Source organism: Arachis stenosperma, chromosome 6 (genome assembly GCF_014773155.1).
Source record: "Arachis stenosperma cultivar V10309 chromosome 6, arast.V10309.gnm1.PFL2, whole genome shotgun sequence".
Taxonomy (NCBI): domain Eukaryota; kingdom Viridiplantae; phylum Streptophyta; class Magnoliopsida; order Fabales; family Fabaceae; genus Arachis; species Arachis stenosperma.
This window is the reverse complement of record NC_080382.1, coordinates 112,951,562-112,957,129: the sequence shown is the minus strand read 5'-3', so window position 1 is coordinate 112,957,129 and position 5,568 is coordinate 112,951,562. Positions and strand designations below refer to the sequence as shown.

General features: G+C 41.0%; 1 non-coding gene across 1 annotated transcript; it reads right to left on the bottom strand.

Moving 5' to 3' along the window:
• Nucleotides 1-3,378: 3,378 nt before the first annotated feature.
• LOC130937942 (small nucleolar RNA R71) lies at nt 3,379-3,486 on the bottom strand. Its single transcript, XR_009069132.1, has one exon. It is a non-coding gene; the product is annotated as a small nucleolar RNA R71 (small nucleolar RNA).
• Nucleotides 3,487-5,568: the final 2,082 nt, after the last annotated feature.

Below are 5,568 nucleotides of genomic sequence, written 5' to 3'. Positions count from 1 at the left end.
GATAGTTCATACTTTGCCCAAGATTTGATGGCCCAAACCGGCGTTCAAAGTCACCTTCAGAATTTCCAGCGTTAAACGCCGGAACTGGCACCAAAATGGGAGTTAAACGCCCAAACTGGCATAAAAGCTGGCGTTTAACTCCAAGAAGAGTCTCTACACGAAAATGCTTCAATGCTCAGCCCAAGCACACACCAAGTGGGCCCGGAAGTGGATTTTTATGTCATTTACTCATCTTTGTAATTCTTAAGCTACTAGTTTCCTATAAATAGGACCTTTTACTATTGTATTTTCATCTTCGGATCTTTGGAATCTTTTGATCTTTAGATCTGTTGATCACTTTGGGAGGCTGGCCTCACGGCCATGCCTAGACCTTGCTCTTATGTATTTTCAACGGTGGAGTTTCTACACACCATAGATTAAGGTGTGGAGCTCTGCTGTACCTCGAGTACTAATGCAATTACTATTGTTCTCCTATTCAATTCCGCTTGTTCTTTGTCCAAGATATCACTTGTTCTTCAACTTGATGAATGTGATGATCCGTGACACTCATCATCATTCTCACCTATGAACGTGTGACTGACAACCACCTCCGTTCTACCTTAGATTGGGTGAATATCTCTTGGATTCCTGATACACGATGCATGGTTGATCGCCTGACAACCGAGTGCTCACCTGACAAACGAGCCAGCCATTCCGTGAGATCAGAGTCTTCGTGGTATAGGCAAGAACTGATGGCGGCATTCAAGAGAATCCAGAAGGTCTAACCTTGTCTGTGGTATTCTGAGTAGGATTCAATGATTGAATGACTGTGACGTGCTTCAAACTCCTGAAGGCGGGGCGTTAGTGACAGACGCAAAAGAATCACTGGATTCTATTCCGGCCTGATCGAGAACCGACAGATGGATAGTCGTGCCGTGACAGGGTGCGTTGAACATTTCCACTGAGAGGATGGGAGGTAGCCACTGACAACGGTGAAACCCTTGCATAAGCTTGCCATGGAAAGGAGTAAGAAGGATTGGATGAAGACAGTAGGAAAGCAGAGAGACGGAAGGGACCAAGCATCTTCATACGCTTATCTGAAGCTCTCACCAATGATATACATAAGTATCTCTATCTTTATCTTTATGTTTTATTCATATATCATCTATACCCATTTGAGTCTGCCTAACTAAGATTTACAAGGTGACCATAGCTTGCTTCATACCAACAATCTCCGTGGGATCGACCCTTACTCGCGTAAGGTTTATTACTTGGACGACCCAGTGCACTTGCTGGTTAGTTGTGCAAAGTTGTGTTTATGCCATGGTATTGAGCACCAAGTTTTTGGGGCCATTACTAGGGATTATTTGAGTTGTGAAAAGTAGTGATCACAATTTCGCACACCAAGTTTTTGGCGCCATTGCCGGGGATTGTTTTGTGTATGGACAACTGACGGTTCATCTTGTTGCTTAGATTAGGTATTTTTTTTCAGAGTTCTTAAGAATGAGTTCTAGAGTTTCATGATGATCTGTTGAAATCTGGCTGGCTGAGAAGCCATTTCTAATCTTATTGGACCGAGGTTTCAACTTATCATCACAAGAGCTTGTTGATTTCTATCAATCTTGCTGTTGGAGCAATGAACTGCTGAGGCTTGGCTGGCCATTGGCCATGTCTAGTGTTTTGGACCGAAGCTTTCTTTGAAAGCTTGGCTGGCTGTGAAGCCATGTCTAATTCCTAGACCGGAGTCTTAGACTAGCATTGCAATGATTCCTGGAATTCAAATTAAGAGTTCTGAAACCTTTATTTTCTATTTTCATACAATTTTTGAAAAAGCACAAAAAAATTACAAAACCATAAAAACCAAAAAAAAATATTTTATGTTTCTTGTTTGAGTCTAGTGTCTAATTTTAAGTTTGGCATCTTGCATGCATTGTTTATTTGATCTTGGTTCTATTTTCAAGTCAATAGTACAGGGAACTGAAGATTCAGAACATGCAGCAGAGGAATTACACAGAAAAAGCTGGGCGTTCAAAACGCCCAGTGAAGAAGGACAGACTGGCGTTTAAACGCCAGCCAGGGTGCCTGGTTGGGCGTTTAACGCCCAAAAAGGTAGTGCATTGGGCGTTAAACGCCAGAATGTGCACCATTCTGGGCGTTTAACGCCAGGATGGCACAAGGGGGAGGATTTTGTTTTCAAATCAATTTTTTTTTCAAGTTTTCAAAGTTTTTCAAAATCAAATCTTTTTCAAATCAAATCTTTTCAATCAAATGTTTTCAAAAATCAATTTCTTTCCTTTTTCAAAGATACTTGCTAACAATTAATGATTTGATTGAACATTTCAAGTATGTTGCCTTTTCTGTTGAGAGAGGTTTAATGTTTGAATCATATTTTTTCTTGTTAGGCAAGTCATTAATTTTTAAAATCAAATCTTTTTAAATTGTTTTCAAATCATATCTTTTCAATCATATCTTTTTAAAAGCATAATTTTTTATCATATCTTTTTAATCACATCTTTTTCAAAACAGTTTTTAATCATATCTTTTTTATTTCTAATTTCAAAATCTTTTTCAAAAATTACTTGATTTCTTTCCCACTCTTGATTTTCGAAAATTAATTAAAGTTTTTCAAAAATGTTTTCAAAATATTTCACTTAATTTTCGAAAGTTTCTTCCTCTCTTCCCACATCCTTCTATTTATGGAGTACCACTCCTTCTCAATGCACAATTCGAACTCTATCTAATTAAGTTCGAATTCTTCTACCTCTTCCTTCTATTTTTCTTTTCCTCTGACACCTCAAGGAATCTCTATACTGTGACATAGAGGATTCCACATTTTCTTGTTCTCTTCTCTTTCATATGAGCAGGAACAAAGACAAAGGCATTCTTTTTGAGGCTGACCCTGAACCTGAAAGGACCTTGAAGCGAAAGCTAAGAGAAGCTAAGGCACAACTCTCTGTAGAGGACCTAACAGAAATCTTCAAAGAAGAAGAAACCATGGCAGCCGAAAACAACAACAATGCAAACAATGCAAGGAAGGTGCTGGGTGACTTTACTGCACCTACTCCCGACTTCTATGGGAGAAGCATCTCTATCCCTGCCATTGGAGCAAACAACTTTGAGCTTAAGCCTCAATTAGTTTCTCTAATGCAACAGAATTGCAAGTTCCATGGACTTCCATTGGAAGATCCTCATCAGTTCTTAGCTGAATTCTTGCAAATTTGTGACACTGTCAAGACTAATGGGGTTGACCCTGAGGTCTACAGACTTATGCTATTCCCTTTTGCTGTAAGAGACAGAGCTAGGACATGGTTGGACTCACAACCTAAAGAAAGCCTGGACTCATGGGAAAAGCTAGTCAATGCCTGCTTGGCAAAGTTCTTTCCACCTCAAAAATTGAGTAAGCTTAGAGTGGAAGTCCAAACCTTCAGACAGAAGGAAGGAGAATCCCTCTATGAAGCTTGGGAAAGATACAAACAATTGATCAGAAAATGTCCTTCTGACATGCTTTCTGAATGGAGCATCATAGGTATTTTCTATGATGGTCTGTCTGAACTATCCAAGATGTCCTTGGATAGCTCTGCTGGAGGATCTCTTCATCTGAAGAAGACGCCTACAGAAGCTCAAGAGCTAATTGAAATGGTTGCAAATAACCAATTCATGTACACTTCTGAAAGGAATCCTGTGAACAATGGGACTAATCAGAAGAAAGGAGTTCTTGAGATTGATACTCTGAATGCCATATTGGCTCAGAACAAGATATTGACTCAACAAGTCAATTTGATTTCTCAAAGTCTGTCTGGAATGCAAAATGCACCAAGCAGTACTAAGGATGCTTCATCTGAAGAAGAAGCCTATGATCCTGAGAACCCTTCAATGGAAGAGGTGAATTACCTAGGAGAAACCTATGGAAACACCTATAATTCTTCATGGAGAAATCATCCAAATTTCTCATGGAAGGATCAACAGATACCTCAACAAGGTTTCAACAACAATAATGGTGGAAGAAACAGGTTTAGCAATGGCAAGCCTTTTCCATCATCCTCTCAGCAACAGACAGAGAGTTCTAAGCAGAACACCTCTGACTTAGCAACCATGGTCTCTGATCTAATCAAAACCACTCAAAGTTTCATGACTGAAACAAGGTCCTCCATTAGGAATTTGGAGGCACAAGTGGGACAGCTGAGCAAGAAAGTTACTGAACTCCCTCCTAGTACTCCTCCAAGCAATACAGAAGAAAATCCAAAAGGAGAGTGCAAGACCATCAACATGGCCAAATTTGGAGAGGAGGGAGAGGAAGTGAACGCCACTGAGGGAGACTTCAATGGGCGTGCACTGACCTCCAATGAGTTCCCTAATGAGGAACCATGGGAATCTGAGGCTCAAAATGAGACCATAGAGATTCCATTGGACTTACTTCTGCCTTTCATGAGCTCTAATGAGTATTCTTCCTCTGAAGAGGATGAGTATGTCACTGAAGAGCAAGTTGCTAAATACCTTGGAGCAATCATGAAGCTAAATGACAAGTTATTTGGTAATGAGACTTGGGAGGATGAACCCCCTTTGCTCACCAAAGAACTGGATGACTTGTCTAGGCAGAAATTACCTCAAAAGAGACAAGATCCTGGGAAGTTTTCCATACCTTGTACCATAGGCACCATGACCTTCAAGAAGGCTCTGTGTGACTTAGGGTCAAGTGTAAACCTCATGCCTCTCTCTGTAATGGAGAAGCTAGGGATCTTTGAGGTACAAGCTGCAAGAATCTCACTAGAGATGGCAGACAACTCAAGAAAACAAGCTTATGGACTTGTAGAGGATGTTTTGGTGAAGATTAAAGACCATTACATCCCTGCTGATTTCATAGTCCTAGAGACTGGGAAATGCATGGATGAATCTATCATCCTTGGTAGACCCTTCCTAGCCACAGCAAAGGCTGTGATTGATGTTGATGGAGGTGAACTGATCATTCAAGTGAATGAAGAATCCTTTGTGTTTAAGGCTCAAGGATACCCCTCTGTCACCATAGAGAGGAAGCACGAAGAGCTTCTCTCAAATCAGAGTCAAGCAGAGCCCCCACAGTCAAACTCTAAGTTTGGTGTTGGGAGGCCACAACCAAACTCTAAGTTTGGTGTTGAACCCCCACATTCAAACTCTAAGTTTGGTGTTGGGAGGTTCCAACATTGCTCTGAGTATCTGTGAGGCTCCATGAGAGCCCTCTGTCAAGCTACTGACATTAAAGAAGTGCTTGTTGGGAGGCAACCCAATGTTATATTTTATCTATTTTCTTTTGTTATTTTATGTTTTTTGTAGGTTGATGATCATAAGAAGTCACAAAATCAATTGAAAAAGCAAAAACAGAATGAAAAACAGGAAGAAAAACAGCACACCCTGGAGGAAGAACCTACTGGCCTTTAAACGCCAGTAAGGCTAGCAGGTGGGCGTTTAACGCCCAGTCTGGCACCATTCTGGGCGTTTAACGCCAGAAAGGGGCACCAGACTGGCGTTAAACGCCAGGAAAGGGCAAGAACCTGGCGTTAAACGCCAGAAATGGGCACCAGCCCGGCGTTTAACGGCAGAATTGGCTCAAAACGT